Genomic DNA, 22,755 nt, shown 5'->3' with positions numbered 1-22,755 from the left:
TTTGACTGATGGGGCAGCTAAGTGCTGTACCACCTACTGCACTCCTCTGGCTTAAACCCTCGTAAGTTCTAGTCGATTTCTAACCTGAAGGAAACACTTCACAGCATCCGCTTCAGAACTGCTACAAATTCGACATGCAGTAGACCGCGCCGCTCGAACTGTCAACACAACTGGCACTGCTAAGCGTATTCTACGACTTCCACATCGCTGGCAACAGATGGTACACAATGCTGGTGACTACTTTGAGGGCCAGGAAAACTTTCAAACGCGTATCTATTTTGTACGAGCTATAAATAAATAGTTGCCTCTATTTAAGTTCCAACCCTCGTATAATTACTGTATATAAAAGATGAAACAGTATTATTTTGTTCATCCACTTTGCTCACGATTGAAGAATTCTCCAATAGAGTATAGTGGATACCTTCCAGGTCCCATGCAGTTTTCCTTTTGAATGGCCCTGGTGGCAGCGATTGCACTTCTTAGGGCATGGAACTGAACATTTTTAAAGCAACCATTGGAAAACTATTTTGTGTTCCAGACAGTCGACAGCTTGGTATATCAATATTCCTCTTGTCGCAAGTGTCATGATTATGTACGTCTAGCCTCATGCTGGAAGCCCTTGGTTTTGCTTTACACTGATGAAGCATAAAAACATGTGCTGACTGAAGATTGCAGTTATCTCTAACTGGATGAATATTGGCTTACAGTGCTCCAGTCTTTTGCTTGATGCAATGATTCTGACTGCATTCTTTTGTTGAGCGCAGACTTGTGCAGCAGTTTTTCCTTTCGCAAAAAGAGTGTTATCATCAGCAAACTCCAGCATGCGACTGTTGCAACACACATCGTTGACGTAAACAAGGACAGGAGAGGGCCTATTACGAACCCCTGGGGTACGCCATGCTCCAGTTTTTGTTCTTGGGAGATTGCACCATGAACTGATACAACTTGCTTTAAGTTTTCAAATTAGGACTGAAGAGTAGCCAGCACAACACCTCCAACACGTAACACTTTAATTTACTAAGCAGTATTTTTTGTGAGATGCAGTCAAACGCCTAACTGATGTCGTAGACTGTCAGTGCCATGCTATGCCCGTCTTCAAACCCTTGCCTTATCTTCCTAGGTAAGTCCATTGTGCTGTAGCCGTCGACTTCGCCTTGCGAAAACCGTGCTATATGTCCTGAGAGTTTATTGTCTTCGAAGTAATTTTATAGCTGGTGTTTCACTACAGATGTCATACAAAGAGCTAGGATAAGGGTTACGGAAATTGGTCTGAAACTGGACACTTCACATGAGAAAGTCAATAATGCGTTCCTCTACATACACCCCTTACACAAGCAGTTATTAGGCTTGGATGTCCTCTTGAGAGGTATGATGCCTTATTCTGTCCAACTGGTGTGTTAGATTATCGAGATGGTTCGAAGGCCCTGCCCATGATGCTCCAAACATTCTCGATAGGAGAGAGATCTGGCGACCTTGCTGGCCAAGGTAGGGTTTGGCAAGCATGAAAGCAAGCAGTAGAAACTCTCTTCGTGTGTGGGTGGGCATTATATTGTTGAAACGAAAGCCTAGGATGGCTTGCCATGAAGGGCACTACTAAAATGGGGCTACCAGGCTGTATGGCGGGTGACAGTCAAGTTGGTAACCTTGCGCTGTCAGGGGGCGTCTCCAGACATGTCTTTGCTGTTCATTGGGCTCGGTTCGAAGTGGCACTCATCACTGAAAACAATTTTACTTCAGCCAATGAAATGCCTTGCCGAAGGCGTGTCTGGAAACTCCCCAAACAGCAGTGGGCTACCATCCCTTTGTTGCGTGCCATATGGCCCAAACACCAGGAGTGGTCGTCATTTCATTTCATAGCAGGATCCGTTTGGTTGTCATCTGTAGCAACCTCACAGCACAATGGTACATTCACAATATTCTATGCCCCCCTTTTTGTTGCTCTTCATGGCGAGCTTTTCTTAGGCTTACATTTCAGCAAGATAATGCCCACCTAAATACGGCGAGAGTTTCTCCTGCTTGTTTTTGTGCTTGCCAAAGGCTACCTTGGCCAGCAAGGTCGCTGGGTCTCTCCCCAATTGAGAACGTTTGAAGCATTATGGGCAGAGCCCTCCAACAGTCTCAGGACTGCTCCGACCTAACACGCCAATTGGACAGAATTTAGCATGATATCCCTCAGGAGGACATACAACAACTCTACCAATCAATGCCAAACTGAATAACTGATTACATAAGGACCAGACGTGGACCACCGCATTACTGACTTGATCGATTTATGAAGCTCTTTCTAATAAATCATCCAATTTTTCTGAAATTAGAATCATTTGCTTGTCTTTATAGGTACCTCACATCTAACAATTTCCATCTCATTCGGACACTTCCTGCGTGGTGCTTCGTTTTTTTATTTGATTTTATCTTAGAGTGTATATACAGGATGTGAGCGGTATAGCTACAGATATTAAGACCATTGGCACCGTAACATGTACCCACTTCAGTGTGTAAGTTGTTTTTTATCTGCACCTTGCATTCATCCCACAAACACATCACATAATTTACTACCTGATGTTTTCTCTATGGTCGTAGCTGTTCTGGGAAGTTGACAACACCTGTGAATATAGACTGTGTGTTTCGCATACATGCATCCACACCTCAATAGCTAACCTGCTGCCTGAGGGAAAATAAGTATCGATGGATAGCTAGTGCCATGCAAACGTAGAGGTACTTTCCAATCTAAAAAACGTACTATTCATAATAGCTATAATTATTAGTCTGCGAATGAAGTAAATACTGGTTAATGCTGTTCAGTACACTGTCTTCCCTGCTCCATAGAAATATCTGCATTTATGCCCCTAACACCCTAAGTTGTGTGAACCTCAGCTCAGTGATGATACCACATCAACAAATTGGTAAGTCGTGTGTCACCTCCTTTGCCGTTGTGTGGTGGATGGAACATCTGTTACTTACTTTTCCATTCCATTTGGAAGTGATTTGTGGGAAGAATGGCTGTCGGGAGTTGTGCAAAACGTTAGTGGGAGTAAGTAATACATCGCCCAACTCTTCTTGGCATGTCTTACCTCTGAATTTCGACAGCAAGCCTCATTGTAATGATGGACAATACACCTCCATAATGCTATCAGGCTTATCAAATGATCTCAAGACATTATGTGCCAATCTCTGTAGGATCATCTCAGTATTTTTTACTAATACAGTTGGGTAACAGTTCCAGACTGAAGAGGAATGCTCAAGAATTGTCCAATGTGAGTTTTGTACTATACCTCTTTCATGGATGAACTGCATTTTCTTAGGGTTCTTTCAGTGAATATAAGCCTTACACCTACTTTTTCTGTTACAGTTTTTATGTGCTCACTCCTCTTCAGTTCACTCTGGATGGTCATGCCCAGATATACTTTTGGTAGTTGCTGTCTCTGATCATTTACCATCAATAGTGTAACTGAACAGTAAGCGGTCATTTTATATGCAGTATATTTCATGTACTTATGTCGAGGACCAACTGTCAGTTTCTGTATCAACTGAACAGTAACCGGACAATTTATGCGCAGTTCTTGCTCCCCCATGAACCATGGACCTTACATTGGTGAGGAGGCATGTGTGCCTCAGTGATACATATAGCCATACTGTAGGTGCAGCCACAATGGAGGGGCATCTGTTGAGAGGCCAGACTAATGTGTGGTTTCTGAAGAGGAGCAGCAGCCTTTTCAGTAGTTGCAGGGGCAACAGTCTGGATGATTGACTGATCTGGCCTTGTAATATTAACCAAAACAGCCTTGCTTTGCTGGTACTGCGAATGGCTGAAAGTAAGGGGAAACTACAGCTGTAATTTTTCCCGAGGGCATGCAGCTTTACTGTTTGGGTTAAATGATGATGGTGTCCTCTTGTGTAAAATATTCTGGAGGTAAAATAGTCCCCCATTTGGATCTACAGGCGGAGACTACTCAGGAGGACATCATTATCAGGAGAAACAAAACTGGCGTTCTACATATCGGAGAGTGGAATGTAAGGTCCTTTAATCAGGCAGGTAGGTTAGAAAATTTGAAAAGAGAAATGGATAGGTTAAAGTTAGATATAGTGGGAATTATGAAGTTAGGTGGCAGGAGGAACAAAACTTCTGGTCAGGTGAATATAGGGTTATAAATACAAAATCAAATAGGTGTAAAGCAGAAGTAAGTATAATAATAATGAAGAGAGCTACTATGAACAGCATAGTGAATGCATTATTGTAGCCAAGATAGACATGAAGCCCACATCTATCGCAGTAGTACAAGTTTATATGCTAACTAGCTCCACAGATGACAAAGACATTGAAGAAATGTATGATGAGATGAAAGAAATTATTCTGATAGTTCTGATAGTGAAGGGAGATGAAAATTTCATAGTCATGGGGGTCTGGAAGAGAAGGAAAAGTAGTAGGTTAATATAAAATGGGGATAAGAAATGAAAGAGGAAGCCGCCTGGTAGAATTTTGCACAGAGCATAACTTCATCATAGCTAACCCTTGGTTTAAGAATCATAAAAGAATATTATATATGTGGAAGAGGCCTGGAAACACTGGAAGGTTTCTGATAGATTACATAATGGTAAGACAGAGATTTAGGAACCAGGTTTTAAATTGTAAGACATTTCCAGGGGCAGATGTGGATTCTGACCACGATCTGTTGGTTATGAACTGTACATTAAAACTGAAGAAACTGCAAAAAGGTGTGAATTTAAGGAGATGGGACCTGGATAAACTGAAAGAACCAGAGGTTGTAGAGAGTTTCAGATAGAGCATTATGGAACGATTGATGAGGTCAGGGGAAAGAAATACAGTGGAAGAAGACTGGGTAGCTTTGAGAGATGAAACAGTGAAGGCAGCACAGGATCAAGTAGGTAAAAAGATGAGGGCTAGTAGAAATCCTTGGGTAGCAGAAGGGATATTGATTTTAACTGATGAAAGGAGAAAGTGTAAAAATGCAGTAACTGATGCAGGCAAAAAGGAATAAAAGCACCTCAAAAATGAGATCAACAGGAAGTACAAAATGGCGAAGCAGGGATGGCTAGAGGACAAATGTGAGGATGTAGAAGCATGTATCACTAGGGCCAAGATAGAAACAGATCTTTGGAGGTAAGAGCTCAGATGGAAAACCAGTTCTAAGCAAAGAAGGGAAAACAGAAAGGTGGAAGGAGTATATAGACGGTCTATACAAGGGCGATGTAGTTAAGGGCAATATTATGGAAATTGAGGAGGATGTAGGTGAAGATGAAATGGGAGATACAATACTGCGTGAAGAATTTAACAGAGCACTGGAAGACCTAAGTAGAAACATGCTCCCTGGAGTAGACAACATTCCATTAGAACTACTGATAGCCTTGCGTGAGCCAGCACTAACAAAACTCTACCATCTGGTGAGCAAGATGTATCCGACAGGTGAAGTACCCTCAGACTTCAAGAAGAGTATAATAATTCCAATTGCAAAGAAAGCAGGTGTTGACAGGTTACTGAACTATCAGTTTAATAAGTCAAGGCTGCAAAATGCTGACCTGAATTCTTTACAGATGAATGGAAAAACTGGTAGAAGCTGACCTTGGGGAAGATCAGTTTTGATTCTGTAGAAGTGTTGGAACCTGTGAGGCAATACTGACCCTACAACGTATCTTAGAAGATAGATTAAGGAAAGGCAAATCTACATTTCTAACATTTGTAGACTTAGAGAAAGCTTTTGACGATGTTGACTGGAATACTCTCTTTCAAATTTTGAAGGTGACAGGGTTCAAATACAGGGAGCAAAAGGCTATTTACAATTTGTACAGAAACCTGATGGCAGTTATAAGAGTCGAGGGGCATGAAAGGGAAGCAATGGTTGGGAAGGGAGTGAGACAGCGTTGTAACCAATCCCTGATGTTATTCAATCTATACATTGAGCAAGCAGTAAAGGAAACAAAAGAAAAATTTGGAATATGAATTAAAATCCATGGAGAAGGAATACAAACTTTCAGGATTGCCGATGACACTGTAATTCTGTCAGAGACAGCAAAGGAGATGGAAGAGCAGTTGAACAGAATGAACAGTGTTTTTAAAGGAGGCTATAAGATGAACATCAACAAAATCAAAATGAGGATAATGGAATGTAGCCTAATTAAATCTGGTGATGATGAGGGAACTAGATTAGGAAATGAGACTCTTAAAGTAGATTTGGGGAGCAAAACAACTGATGATGGTCGAAGTAGGGAGGATATAAAATGTAGATTGGCAATGGCAAGAAAAGCATTTCTGAAGAAGAGAAACTTTTTAAAATCATGTATAGGTTTAGATTAGATTAGATTCAGTTTTCATTCCATAGACCCAAGAAATGAGATGATTCTTTTGGATGAGGAACATATCAGAAAGTATAACATAAAAACATAAAACATTTGAATATACAGGGTGATTCAAAAAGAATACCACAACTTTAAAAATGTGTATTTAATGAAAGAAACATAATATAACCTTCTGTTATACATCATTACAAAGAGTATTTAAAAAGGTTTTTTTTTCACTCAAAAACAAGTTCAGAGATGTTCAATATGGCCCCCTCCAGACACTCGAGCAATATCAACCCGATACTCCAACTTGTTCCACACTCTCTGTAGCATATCAGGCGTAACAGTTTGGATAGCTGCTATTATTTCTCGTTTCAAATCATCAATGGTGGCTGGGAGAGGTGGCTGAAACACCATATCCTTAACATACCCCCATAAGAAAAAATCACAGGGGATAAGATCAGGGCTTCTTGGAGGCCAGTGATGAACTGCTCTGTCACGGGCTGCCTGGCGGCCGATCCATCGCCTCGGGTAGTTGACGTTCAGGTAGTTACGGACAGATAACTGCCAATGTGGTGGCGCTCCATCCTGCTGAAATATGAATTGTTGTGCTTCTTTTTCGAGCTGAGGGAACAGCCAATTCTCTAACATCTCCAGATACTGTAGTCCAGTTACAGCAGCACCTTCGAAGAAAAAGGGACCAAAAACTTTATTGGCTTTGCACAAACACCCAATCTCTGTAAACTGTTTATACCAACGTTTAATACACGACCTATCAGGAGGTTTAACACCATACTTCGTTCGAAATGCACGCTGAACAACTGTCGTCGATTCACTTCTGCCGTACTCAATAACACAAAAAGCTTTCTGTTGAGCGTTCGCCATCTGAGCATCAACTGACGCTGACGCCTAGTCAACAGCGCCTCAAGCAAACAAATGTATAACTAAATGAAACTTTATAGCTCCCTTAATTTGCCGACAGATAGTGCTTAGCTCTGCCTTTTGTCGTTGCAGAGTTTTAAATTCCTAAAGTTGTGGTATTCTTTTTGAATCACCCTGTAGTACTTACTACCCTGATCATTTGTCAAGAGATTGTCGAAATAGGTGAATACAGTGCAGCAAACTGGAACAGCTAATATTTACAGAATTAACACAGTGTCAGAATGAAACATTGTTATGCACTATTAATACATTATCATACACAAAATACCTAATCTTGACAGTTGTAACCAAGTGCTGTCAGAACTGAAATCTAACAGATTTTTTACTTGAGCTGGGTTAATAGTCTCTGTTAAGATATTCATCTATGGAGGAGAAGGAATTGCCTATCATAAAGTCTTTCAAACTGTGTTTAAACTGTGCTTTATTTGAAACCAAGTTTTTAATGGTTGCCAGCAATTTATTGAAAATGTGTGTTCCTGAATATTCGACCCCTTTTTGGACCAAGGTAAGTGATTTTAGGTCTTTATGTAGATTTTTCTTATTCCTAGTATTGATACTGTGCATTGAGCTATTGGTTGGAAATAGAGATGTATTACTTGCAACAAATTTCATTAAGGAATAAATATGCTGAGAAGCAGTGGTTAGAATACAAAGTTCTTTGAACAGTTTTCTACATGATGTTCTTGAATCTACACCACAAATGATTCTTATCACATGCTTTTGCACCCTAAAAACCTTTGCTCGGTTTTATGAGTTGTCCCAGAATATGGTCCCATATGACATAATAGAATGAAAATAAGCAAAGTATTCAAGTTTTTTTTCTATTTATATCTCCTACATCTGACATCATTCTCACTGGAAATACACACTTGTTTAGGCACTTAAGCAATTCTGTGGTATGTCCTTCCCAACTGATTTTATTATCAAGTTTTAGTCTCAAAAATTTGACACTGTCAACCTCTTCGATCTGCATGTCTTCATATGTTATACACATGCTGGAAGGAAGTCTCTTACAGGTTCTGAACTGCATTTAGTGGTCCTTCTCATAGTTTAATGACAGTGAATTAGCTTTAAACCACTTATTAATGTCAGTGAAAATTTGATTAGCTGCTATCTCTAAATATTTACTTGACTTGCTACTTATTGCAATGTTTGTATCATCTGTTAACAACACAAACTTAGTATCTGGCAATGTAACAGATAAGAGGTCATTAATGTACACAAGAAAAAGCAGTGGACCCAAGATGGAACCTTAAGGAACACCACATGTAATTAATTCCCAGTCAGATGGAGACTGGCTGCTTGCTGCACAGGTATTTCGCAGCAATGCCCTTTGTTTCCTGTTAGATAGATAAGACTCAAACAATTTCGCTGCATTGCCAGTTACACCATAATATTCTAATTTAATTGAGAGAATGCTGTGGTACACACAGTCAAAGACTTTTGACAGGTCACAGAAAATGCCAGTAGCCTCTAACTTATTATCTAATGAATTAAGTATGTTCTTGCTGTAAGTGTAAATGGATTTCTCTGTATCAGAACCCTTAATAAATCCAAACTGTGACTCAGAAAATATATTATTTACAGTCAGATGCTTAAGGAGATGCTTGAACACAACCTTCTCAAATATTTTTGAGAAAGCTGGCAAAAGTGAAACTGGTCAATAGTTTGGTGATAGCTCTTTATCCCCCTTCTTGTAAAGAAGCTTAACTTCAGCATATTTTAGCCATTCTGGATATTTTCCACTGATAAGAGATTGATTACACAAATAACTTAAGATAGAACACAACTCGCATGAGCACTCTCTGATTATCTTTGTTGATATGTTATCATACCCACTGGAATAGTTAGATTTTAAGGATTTATGATGGATGCTACTTCTTTGGGAGACATGAGTATCATTTCCATTTTACTGAAGTAATTTTTAAAGACTAGTCTCAGACATTCCATTGTACTGTTCACTGAACCTGACACAACAGCAACAACATGTTGCATTTACTTATGTCGAGGACCAACTGCCAGCTTCTGTATCAACCTGGATTTTCTGCCCATGTTTCTGCATTTTGCTATAGTTTTCAGGAGTTGCATATGTCCTGTAAGCAGTAGTACATCATCTGGGTATGGTCTCTAGGAGCTACCTGTGATATTGACCAGACATTTTGTTTTTTCGGCTCATCAGTCTCCTAACTGGCTTGATAGAACTCACCATGGCATCCTCTCTTGTTCCAGTCTTTACATCTCAACAGAGCACTATCGCCCATCTTCCTGAGTTATTTGTTGTGAATATTCCAGTCTTTGTCTTCCCCTACACTATTTGAACTCCATGGCTCCATGTAGCACCTCAGTATTCATTCTTCCAGTCTGTGGTTGACACCTATTCCTGTGCTCGCCGATTCTGTGAAGCACCTCCTTATTAAATTAACAGTCCATTTAATTTCAATATCCTTTAGCTACAACACCACATCTCATCTTATCTGGGTTTTGCACAGTCCATAACTCACTTCCATGCAGTTCATTTATTTGCACTGATGAGCCAAAACAATGATGTCCAATGCCGACCACGAGAATAAATGCTGTGTGTTGGCATTGTGAGCATGTCATGGCAGTGAGGAAAGTACCAGATGATTATAATTAGACTGACTGTGTCCTGAGAGCTGTAGTGTGGGTGTATACATTGCAGGATGCTGAAACATCGCATGTATGTTCATGCTGCGTTTGTGGAATATGCTGAAAAAGAACTAATTGTTCCGCTTTCTACTACCAGTTGAAAATATGACTCTGTAAGCAGTCAGAATGCAGTGTGTATGTGGAAAAAGAGGGGAAATGATGAAACACATGATAGTGGTTGTTCTTGCACATTTACTCAATATGGTTTTTTGATATGGTCTCTTAACTCAGCAATAAGCTGCATCCATAACACTGCACAGTCGACAGTTGCTTGCAGCAGTCAGAGTAATATGTCATTGTACACTATCCTTCAGATCAAGAAGGGCCTGGAAACATCACTGATAGACACAATCCTTTTGATATACCGAGTGAGATGGTGCAGTGGTTCAGGAGGATGATGGTTCAAACCTGCATCCGTGATTTCCCTAAATCGCTTCAGGCAAATGTCAGGATGTTTCCTTTGAAAGGGCACAGTCATCTTCCTTCCCCATCCTCCCCTAATCTGATGGAACCAATGACCTCACTGTTTGGTCCCCTCCCCCAAATCAACCAACCAACCAATCAACCATCTGATATCTGCACAACCAGAAGTCACATGGATTTAGGTCAGCCGGCCGGACTGGCCGAGCGGTTCTAGGTGCTACCGTCTGGAACCGCACGACTACTACGGTCGCAGGTTCGAATCCTGCCTCGGGCATGGATGTATGTGATGTCCTTAGGTTAGTTTGGTTTAAATAGTTCTAAGATAGTTCTAAGTTCTAGGGGACTGATGACCTCAGCAGTTAAGTCCCACAGTGCTCAGAACCATTTGAACCATTTGATTTAGGTCAGGAGGTCTGGAAGGCCACACAACTTGAAATTTCCTGGAAATGGTTCATTTATTACCAAAGGTTACCCGAAGCAAATCTTTCACCTGGCAAGTGATTTGATGTGGACACACTAGTGTTTTTTCAAAGCTGAAATCATACGTAACACACCCTGGAGGAAAGGGGACAGATATGCAGCACTAATAAGAGCTAGCCTTTAGCACTCAAGACAGTACAACACTCCCTAGACACTGGAATGGGGCAGGATATTTAATGACCATGTGCCTTAACCCACATACGTGGTCCTTCCCGTGGCACTTGATCTGCTCCTCTCTGTACTGCCTGCTATGATGTGTCCTGTAATAACTATTGTCTAGCAGGGAGGAGCCACTCACTCCAATGATACCAAGTTGATCTAGTAGAATTCACTGTATTCTGTTAAACACAGGGTGGGGCTGCACTCTTCACAACTAACATTATTCCACAATGGATGTGATCACTATTTGCACTCCAAGTACGTGTACGTTGTGATGTCTAAGGTTGCTGTCTAAATGATGGCATCCAATGCAAAAACTAGGTGCATAGAACACAAAGTAATCACTGTTCAATGGATGTTTTATCAGTTGACAATTGGCACAGTTTTCCTGCAGTACAAAACAATTCAATAGCTTATAACATGAGTGTGCGCATGACTAAATCGCGACGTGGATAGTCCATAAAATTTCAGGTACAATATACGAACAAGAATGTACCTGCACTCATGATATTCAGCCAGTTATACGACATGTGTTCCTTTCACTTAGAACATATTACTTGCAACTAGAATCAGACCAGTCCACATTATTTTTCCATAAACATCATGATGTAGTTAACTGTTCTCCCAACACAGCACATGAAACCGAGAAACATCACCTTTTGGATAAAAATTGACACCACATTGTGAACACTGAAACTAAATGCAAAAATTATGTGGCAAACATTTTCAATTACTTCACCTAAACTTTTAAGGTATGTGCTGCAGCCACAGCATCAACACAACACTCAACCCGCACTCCACGAAAACTATGCCATGACCCCCCACTGTTGCTCTGCGCTCGGCAGAGAGGCGACTCTCGATAGTCAATGATACAATTCTATGCTCACAACAAGAAGGTCTTTACAATGTCCAAATGTCACTGTACATCCAAACAGGCTCCTGAGGTGTCATCTCCTTGAGGAAAAACGCACAGAGAATGAACATGCTTGTGAAACTGCACCACACAATCACATAAGCTGAGTGTAGTGGGTGATCCTGCACAACATGTGGTGGTGTAGAACTGCATAGGCAACAGTTCTGTCCATTCACAGCACTGTGCAGACTAAAATGTGCCTCATCCATTCGAAGAGTATTCCCCAGTCTCATGTCATCCATTTCCATGCCTGCCAAAAAGCTAAGGGTATAGCCATAGTATTGCCACCTATCCTTTGGCTTCATTTGGTGCACATCCTGAATCTTATGGGATATTGATGTAAAATGCACTACAAAAACTTTGGAACTGTTGATCAGGTGAAAGACAATTCCCTTGACACAGCTTGAGCACTGGTTGCTGAATCTGAGGTGTGTGCTGCATGGTCAGCTATAGCTACATTAACAACCTCTATGGGAATGGGCCTCCTCCTTCTCCCTGCAGCACCTCCTAATTCAAATTCTTGATCATATTCTTCAGCCCGTTTATTGACATGGGGCCTCTTTGCAGCTGTTTCTATCAGCAATTCCCCTAATGCAGTGCTGCTATTGCTGCCTTTCTCATAAAACTACTTTACCAGTAGTGCACAGTTTTTCTTCTCAATTGCCAATGCATTTTATAACTTGTTAAACCTTTACACCAACAATCACTTCATAAAAGAAAATAACACATGTTGCCTAGTGACAAACAGCATACTGACTTCAAAACAGCAAACATTTCACATTCTCACTGCTTACAGAGTCATATTTTCACCTGGTGGCAGAAAGTGGTACTACTATTTTTCCACATACTCCATGAGTGCACCAATTAATGAAAATACCTACAATGTTTCAGCGTCCTGTGATGTACACAGCCCACCCGCACTGCAGCACTCAGAAAACCGTTTGTTTAATCATAACCACATGTGACATAAGTGGAACAAAGATGAAAGGGGAATCAGTAAAATGAGGTTACAGGGTCCAAAGGGGGAAATCCACTAACATAAACGATTCTAACAAAATTCAGATTGTTCTGGCCAGTGATTAGCAACATACATCTTGGAAATGGCGAAAGTGCTCGGCTGTTGGCATGTTACTGTCTTCAATGTCTATGGATAGTGGTTGAAGGACACTGAACCCAAGGGTAGGAAACAAGGTGTTGGGTGTTGGATGTTAATGCCTTATCACAGAATGTAGCTTTAGAGCAGGATAGGTGATGATCAGTGACAAGTCTGAAGAACAGAGTACAATGCTGGTACACGCACAAGTGTTTCAGAGGATACAATTCGGCACATACTGTTGAACATGGGGCTCTGCAGTAAATGATTTCTACTTGTTCCCTTGTTGACCCAACAACATTGGCAATTATGAGAGCACCGTCAAGATTGGATCATGGATCAATGAAAACCTGTCACCTGGTTGAGTGAATCAATCACATTTCATTTTCTTGCTACTCCAGATCGTTTATCATGTCTGGACATGGTCATCCAGGCAAATGGCTGCTTGGACCACACATTGCACCATGAATGCAGGCCATTGGTGGCAGTACATTATGGGTGTCATTAACAAAGACTTCCATGAGCCCTGTGGTAGTAACCAAAGTTATCATGACAGCTGTGGTCTATGTGAATACTACTGCAGACCACCTGCATCTTTTCATGGTCGACATGTTCCCTGATGGCAATGTCATCTTCCACCAGGGCAACTGTCTGGGCACAGGATCAGAATCATCCTACAGTCTACAGTGGTTTGAAGAGAAGGACATTGAACTCACATTGATATCTTGGCCACCAAATTAGCCCAATCTGAACCTGATGGAACACATCTGGGACATGATCAGGTGGCAGCTATGCACACAAAAAACAATGACCCACAATTTATGGGAATTGTGTGATCTATGCATAGACATTTAGTGCCACATAGTTTCAGAAATCTACCAAGGGCTTGTAGAATTCATGCTACACAGAATTGTTGCTGTATTGTTTCCAAAGTTGAACCAATGTGCTATAAAGATGGCAGCCTTGATGTTTTGGCTGATCAGTGTATATTGTAAACAGTAATGGCCAGGAAATGATCCCATGGGACCTTCCGAAGTTACTGACAATTTTATCTCATTAAGAACTATGTGAAGTTCAAACTGCTAGAAACTTCTGAATCCAATCACAGAACTGCATTGAACTACTGACTTGAGAAGTACATCAGGAAGGGAGGAAGTAAGGAAGGAAGGTTGGTGCTTAATAGTCCATAATGATCAATGCCATTGGAGACAGCACAAATTCAGTTGGAGAACGATGAAGGCCATTTTGAAGGATCTGTTCCAGAACTCACCTGGTACCTTTCAAAAAACTGAGGACTTCTTGGGAAAGCTTTAGATTCAGTGCCACATCGACACCTTCTAAAGAAAATACATTCCTATGGCATAAATATCCAGGTTTTTGTAATAGATCAAAAATTTCCCGATAGGCAGGAAGCACTACGTTATCCTGGATGAATAGCCATTTACTGTCAGTGGAGCAAAATCTGTTGTGCCACAGGGAAATGTGAGTGAAACTTTGCTGTGCATGTTATAGGCCCCTACATAAACTAACCCCAGATTCTTTAAATAAATGAACTTCTGTCTATAGAACAGCTTCAGAGTCTAATTTCTTTAGAAATAAATTAATGTTTGATGTGCAGTTTTTGTGGTTGAAGACACAACACCCTAATTATCTTGTGAAACAAAGTTTCAAGAACTGTCTTTAAATGAGTACTCTAGGAATATAGTACAACCCCCTACATATCACTCACATAGGGATTGTGAGGATAAGATTAGGATAATTACTGCATGCACAGAGCTATTCAAACAGTCATTCTTCCCGTGCTCCATACGTGAATGGAAGAGGAAGAAATCCTAATAACTGCTGCAATGGGACATACCCTCTGCCAGGCTTCTCATGGTGGTTTGCAAAGTATAGATGTAGATGTAGAAATATCTGTCGTACAATGGTACAGTTCTCCTGGTAGGTACATTCAGCAATAAATGTGGACACTATCAGCAAAATGTATAGGGAATAGTTAGTACTAAAGAAGTAATAAATTGGAAAAAGTCATGCCTGATGCTGAAGGTCTGCTGTATGAACAGCGAAAACGTAGTAAGTGATAAATGTTTTTCCTTTCATTATTTTGTGGAGGCCGTCAGTGAGAAAAATTTCGTAAAGTTTTGCATTTATGTGTAAAGTTTGTTGGATATCACTAAGTGCTCTCATTCTCAAATACTGGAGAAATATAGCCTGGATAATTTTTTTGCCCTGAGTGAATGCTGCCTCAAGACTTAGAAACTATATGCAGTTTCGTATTTCAAGACTTCAAGTTTTGCGTTAGACCTTTAACATGAGATCATACCTCTTCATGAGGAAATTATAGCAGTGTTTTAAATTTAGCCTGTAATTGTATGAAGTACTGAAAACCAAATTTCTGAGCTCTCAGGAGGCTGTTAGGTGGACAACCCGAAACAGGGAGTACATGAGAGCTATTTCCTAATACAGATGACTCATTGTCAGTGGATAGTATTAGTTGCAATCTCAGGCTTTTCATATATGGTGCCGTTATCCATGAGCAAGATCTATTGGCAAAAATTTGCAGGTAGATCTCAACATAATGTTGCAAAGACTGACAACCAGCTCTTAATGGAGAGAAATGTAAAGTTGTGTGCTACATGAAATGTAAAAGCTAGATATTGAACTGTATTGGCTATTGACTATTTTATTAATGAGTCACAACTAGTCTCTCATGCCAGACAAGTACACTGATGGAAAGGGATATATCTCTAATTGTACCGGAATGCAACACAGCACACCCAGATGACATTTACATCGACTTTATAGACTTTATTCAGTCTTTGAGAAAGGTCAAATCATGGGAGTATCATACTGACAGATCACTCAGACAGTCTGCTGTAGTGCAATGAGCACAGAATGAGTGGTGATGAGATGGACACATGACAACAGTGTGGCCAATAGTGTAGGCACTGGTCCTCTCAGAAGGACTAAAGTTCTCATGCATCATTTAGAGTCTGAGTCTATACCACAGACAACATTGACTTCCCTGATTTAGAAGCAGATTCAACAGGGACATTTAGTGAGATTCTGTGATGTTCAGCATCTGTAGTCACACCACAAATGCTTTGAGAAATGTACAGATGCTTGTCCACACATGACACGTGTCTCTGTCAACAGTCTGTATGATCTGAGGTACTCCCAAGGCTATCACAGTTCTCAGATCTTTAGCTGATAGAACATGTATTGGACCAGCTTGGATGTCAAACTCTGTCCCTGTGCCAGTATCCAGGATATCAATGACCAGTTACAACAATTGTAGGCCAGCTTGCCTCATGAGAAGATACAGTGGCTTTATAACACTCTTCCCAATCAAATCAGTGCCTGTATCCTGGCCTGAGGGTGGGGCAGGGGTATGTCATTGTACTGATAAGAGGGCTCATACTGCTAAGTTGTGTGTCAATTTGAAATGATTTGTAATCAATGAAATAATGTGATATACCCTTTCAACACGTGAAGTTTCATTTCATTTCCTCCTCCATTTCTGGGTGCTTCACTTTCTTTGTCAGACTGTATTTTTGAATTACTTGTACCTCTCTTTACTAGCATTTATCCTATTGTATGGGATCCTTAGTTTCCATGATTGTGGAAATTTTATTTTACTAACTTTGTCCCTGGACGCCTTTCCTGTCACCACAATAACATAAGGAGACAAGTCACTTTGCCACCAGTCTCTGAATTGTATAAACATCGCTTTGTCTGTTATCTCATTTTAGCTGTTTGTGTGTTACACTTTCTGAAGTGAAGATTAGAGACAAGCCCAGTATTTGCCAAAATGAGTGTGGAATGGCACCTAAAAACCATATGCAAGCTATCTGGAGTACCAGATAATCATCTGGTAATCCATCATGAAGATTCAGTCTAGGTTTGCCTCATGTCCCTGCCTCACAATCTACTGTACTGGGCATCAGCCTATCAGGTCTTTTAAATCATTTGTATATATCCAGGGGTGGACAAAAGTATTTAGGGACCGATGACCTCAGCATTTTGGTTCCATAGGAACTTACCACCACCATCACATAAGTATGGAAACACCAAAAACATAACACACTGTCATGCAGGAAAACCATTGGCATTCAAGACAGCTTACAGTCTTCTTGGAATGGATAAATACAAGTCCTGGATGGTTTTCAAGGGAATTTTATATCATTATTCGTGCAAAATAGTGGCAGGTTCAGTCAATTGATCATGGAGGCAGATGGAGATCAAACTCCCTTCTCTCCAAAGTAGACCAAAAAGAATCAACAATATTGAGATATGGTGACTGTGGCCAGAGAAGATGCAACGATTCATCCTTGTGCTCACAAAACAGTCCTGGATTATGCAAGCTATGGGAACAGGGCCCCTATCATCTTGGAATGCAGTATCATCTTTGGGGAACTAACACTGTGCCATGGTATGGACCTGATCAGCCAAAATGGTCACATAATGCATGGCAGCAATGTGACATTGTACAGTAACCATGGGGCCTATGGAGTATCATGACATGGCTGCCCAAATCAACAGTGGATCCCCACTTTGTTCCAGTCTTGGGATGTAAAATTGGCCAGAAGTTGGAAATGGTGTAAAACACTCATTGAAGCAAATGAGTTTCTTCCATTGCTACTGAGTACAAAAAAAGAAAAAGGAAGGAAGATTAGAGCTTAATGTCCCATCAAATACATAGTCTTGGTGTTATGGATTCAGAATCACATTTTCCTGTTGTGGGAGTTTACATTACGGATGAGTGGTTTTGGAATTTCAGCTCACCCTGCAGTTCCCAGCTTATGAAGTTCCCTTTGTGTTTTTTTAATGCTCACAAGGTTTGTGAGTGTGACATATATTTCTGCATTGAGTATTGCAGCTGTAGTCCTATTATTTTTTATCACAATCCTCTTTAATGACCGTCACACTCACTTTTGTCTGTGTTGTAAGTGAGTGGATGATTTTTTTTCACTTTCCCTGTATGTGGTATAAATGTTCGATAGGGTGCCTCTTGAAACACCAAATACTTTGGCTACCTTGGTTATGAAAGCATCCACCATATGAGCACCAACACTTTGCCCACTTTCAGTTTCACTTTAGCTCCAACATGACGCACTCACAACTAGACAGAACACTGTTCTGCAAGGAATGATCCAACTGGCTTGAAAGAAAGATACTTTTGAAGTTTTTGGAGTAAAGAGGAATCCTTGTTACAACTCCAAAGAGATTAGTTTGACATTTGTGTTCCAATCAAGAAATCTGATTTGGAAGAAGGAAAAAGACTTCTTGCATGAGTGGAGGAAAGATAATGAATTTGCTGCTAATGCCAATGATGTTGCTTGTGCTCCCAAAACTACTGTAGTAGCAATAATAAATATGCAGAATATATTACTGTGCCAGAAATAGTCTGTTTTGAGACTATATCACAGTCAGAAGGTACAGCATATAACTTCATCTTTAATATCGGTAACAAAAATTTTAATAAAATCAGTCCCACCTGTTTGTATAGCACAAAGGTGAAGGAAGAGAAAGAGCAAATGTGCTCACATATTGTACTGTTTATAAAATGATGTGCTAATATTTTAACTAGTACACCATTTTATGTCAGACTTGAAATTTGGAAGAACAAATAATGTTGAAGAAATATATCTAAATAAATGAAAGTTGATATGCCAGAAAATAAGTTGACACTGGCTGATTGTTTGGGAACTTGACTGCAGGAAATAATCTAAAGCTGCACATCAAACACTCAAATCATCAGTTAGTGCCACTGGAGATAATATAAACATCAAAGTCTTTACAAACAATGAGCCTCTTATTAAAGTTGCATAATCTTATCAGTACTATCTCTAATTGCTTGAGGACACTTAAGCTGTTCCTGTTGTCAGCCAATAACCTATTAGTAATACAGTCTGGTGTGTTGCAAGTCCCACTGTGTTGCAGAAAGCACACATAGCTAATTAACATGTAGTGCCTTGGACTTAACAGTGATTTCGTAGTATACAGTTCTCTCTTCTTCTCTCCCCCCCCCCCCCCCTCCCCCCCCCCTCCCCCCCACACACACCCAGTTCTTAATTTTGTTCTGCAATAGTATGATGCTGTGTTTTATTCCTCTACATGTATCTGTTTAATATGATCATCATCATCATCATACTCTGAATGCCATGCTTCGATGCTTCGTCACTGCAACCATTCTCCACTATTTCTCCACAGTTGCTGTGCTTACAAAACAATCTGCTGATATCCTTTTGCCTTTCAAATCACTGTTTTACTGCCATTAAAGATGTCTTGACCATGCCAGTAAATATTTGGTAACAATCCAGGTACACAGCCCTTGTCTTCTGCTTTGACATGATAGTGATTGCAGCAGCATCCTGCATCCTGCATGACAAAACAGAGATATGGGATACTTTCATCACAGTGAGTTAAACCAAAACAGATGTTTACAGTATGACTGAGGGTGGTGCTGGAGACAAAAACACAGCCTGGTGCCTCAGCCAACAGCTGCCAGGGCCCACTATCTGTGCATCGCGGATTGACAACAGCACCAGAGGTCTCAGTCAACAAGCAGCCTATTTTCCTACGCCACTCATGTGATCGAAAATAGTCCCAGAAGATCCATCTGCCAACTGGCCTTATAAGTTGGCAACCACTGGCCAGAAGACAGTTCCACATGCCACCCCGACTTGCAGGTATCTGCCATCCCGGCCACAACATCCACACGCTTCATCTACTGGTAGTCCTGGATCGCCAGCAGTGGTAGCTTTGGACTGTGACTCAAGAGTGTTGTGTAATGGTGGTCTGGCCTCCCATGGACAGCTTTGTGGTAATGCAGTGCTGACCATTCCACAGTAGTTTCGTTTCTGACTTTTCTTTGGTGGACTTTCTCAGTTGAGAGACTTGTGAGGAAAATATTTTATTTCATTATTCTTCTGTTATAAGATCTGCAGTGGGATCCATGCTTTGTTTCTTGCTTAAATTGCATTTTGGTTTGACTACTTCGTTGAAATCAGCAGTGTTCTTGTTTATTAGTTTTTCTTAATAAAAACAGATTGAGGAATATTGTTTGCATTTTGTCTCCACTGCTACAGATACAGCACTGACAGCAATGCTGTTGCCATCAGGAAGGATGGCTCTTTGGCTTTCTCTGCAGTTGAGATTGTCATCTTCTTCCACCATTGAAGTTTTTGGTCTTCTTCACGTGTAATCCTAGACCCTTACAAGATGCTGTCATTTGGAGTCAGATGACGACTGGTTCTTTTGCATTGCCCTTCCTCCTCATTTTGCATCTGGGCTTGGCACCAGTTACGACAGAACTATGAAAATATAGAACAAAATTTCTGAAAGATTATAGTGGTCTCATCACAAATGACTGTTAGTTAAATTTAGAGTATGGCTATTTCAGATATCACATAAGGAAATTTTAGTCTCCAGTGTATATCATACAGTCATAATATATCAGAAAACATTACATAGAAAGTACACATGATGCAAAAATCAATAAATTTAGATTTAATGTTCATTCTAGAGGTCCTAAATGAAGTAGTCTTAAGGGATTTGAAGGAAAAGAGCAATTTTCAGGTAAAAATTAATCCAATAATTATCATTAACTTTTCAAAATGTACTGGAGGACATGAAAAACTTCTTTCACTGCTATACGCAAGCATCATAAAATGGGCAGAATTTGTAATGGGTTTGTCTTAACCATAGCACAGCATTTGCATAAAGGTATTACATATATTACTAATATAGATGGATGGAAAATGCAAGAGTGAGTATGTTATCTCTTGCTTAATGCATACATGAAAACTGAATGACAGCAGCTAGTAATGGTTTTAAGTACTATTTATGCAGTGGCTTGTGAAATATACACTCTTTGACCAATCTGGTGTGACAGCAGAAGACAGCAAAATTAAAGCCAAAGTTTTAAATTTCACATTTAAAAAACCTCTGACATGGAGAATCATACAAACATTTAAACATTTGATCATTGCACAGACTTCCATGTGGAGGATATAGTAATAAGCATCCATGGCACAGAGAAACAAATGAAAGAGTTGAAAGCAAATAAATCGTCAGGTCATGGTGAAATCCCAGTTCAGTTTTACAGAAGCAGAGTTCGTTTTGTTTGCAGATGACGCAAGTATTGCAATAAATAGTATGTCAAGTGTAGTTCTAGAAAGATCTGCTAATGATATTTTCATGGATATTAATAAATGGTTTAAAGCCAACTCACTGACATTAAACTTCGAAAAGACTCACTATATGCAATTCAGAACCTGTAAGAGGTTTCCACCCAGCATATGCATAAAATACAAAGAAGAGCAGATAGAAGAGATTGACAGTCTTTAATTCCTGGGATTACAACTTGATAATAAATTCAGTTGGGAAGAGCACACCACAGAACTGTAGAAACACCTTAACAAATCTGTATTTGCAATTTGAGTGTTAGCAGACATAGGCGACATAAAAATGAAAAAGCTTGCATACTTTGCCTACTTTCATTCCATAATGTCATATGGTATAATATTTTGGGGTAACTCTTCAAGTCAAACAAAAGTTTTCAGAGTCCAAAAGTGTGTAATACGTATTATTTGTGGAGTAAATTCACGGACGTCCTGTAGAAACCTCTTCAAAGAACTGGGTATACTAACTACTGCCTCTCAGTATATTTACTCATTAATGAAATTTGTTCTAAATAATATGTCTCTTTGTCCAACAAACAGCTCAGTTCATACATACAATACCAGGAACAAAAATGATCTGCACAAGGACTTAAAAGCACTTACTTTAGTTCAAAAAGGGGTCCACTACTCAGGAACACTCATCTTCAATAATTTGCCAGTAAACATAAAAAATTTAGTTACAAATAAAGATTAGTTTAAAAGGAGCCTGAAAGACTTACTAGTGGCCTACTCCATTGACGAATTTTTTAATAGAAACAAATGATGTATTGTATATATTCATACTATTAGTATTGTTATTTCAGCTTTAAAAAAAAAATTGACATGTTCCACATCCACGAGGATCTCCTCAGCATGGATCTATGGAACGAAAACTAATCTAATCTACAAAGAGTACTCCACAGCACCTGCCCCTGACTTGCATTTATCATGAATCTCTCATCCAGTGCGAGATCCCAAGTGACTGGAAAAAAGTGCAGGTGACTCCTGTATATAAGAAGGGTAAAAGAACAGGGACACACATTTGTAACATTGGTTTGCTGCAGAATCCTTGAACATATCCTCAGTTTGAATATAATAAATCTCCTTGAGAGGGAAAAGCTTCAGTCCACAAATCAGAATGGTTTTAGAATGCATCATTCATGTGAAACTCAGCTTACCTTTTCCTCTTATGAGATCCTGCAAACCATGGATGAAGGGCAACAGGTGGATGCTTTATTCCTAGACTTTCATAAAGCATCTGACATGATGCCACAATGCTGACTGTTAATGGAAGTACAACCATAATGAATAGGTTCCCAGGTATGTGAGTGGCTTGAAGACGTCTTAAGCAGCAGAACCGAGTATGTCATCCTCGATGGCAAGTGTTCATCAGAGACAAGGATGTCAACAGGAGCGCCACACGGAAGTGTGATAGGACTGCTGTTATTTTCTATATACGTAAATGACAGGGTAAGCAACAATATGCAGCTGTTTGCTGATGATGCTGTGGTGTAAGGGAAAGAGTTGAAAATGAGTGCCAATATGATGATATGAGATGACTTAGACAAAATTTCTAGTTGGTGTAATGAATGGCAGCTGGCTTTAAATGTAGAAGAAAA

The 22,755-nt window shown here is 40.0% G+C and overlaps 1 protein-coding gene across 1 annotated transcript in view; it reads left to right on the top strand.

Moving 5' to 3' along the window:
* The window catches only part of LOC126253325 (aspartate aminotransferase, cytoplasmic-like), an 83,048-nt gene that overhangs the window by 1,112 nt on the left and 59,181 nt on the right, over positions 1-22,755 (top strand). The window lies entirely within an intron of this gene.

Source organism: Schistocerca nitens, chromosome 4 (genome assembly GCF_023898315.1).
Source record: "Schistocerca nitens isolate TAMUIC-IGC-003100 chromosome 4, iqSchNite1.1, whole genome shotgun sequence".
Lineage (NCBI taxonomy): Eukaryota > Metazoa > Arthropoda > Insecta > Orthoptera > Acrididae > Schistocerca > Schistocerca nitens.
This window is presented reverse-complemented; position numbering and strand designations above follow the sequence as displayed.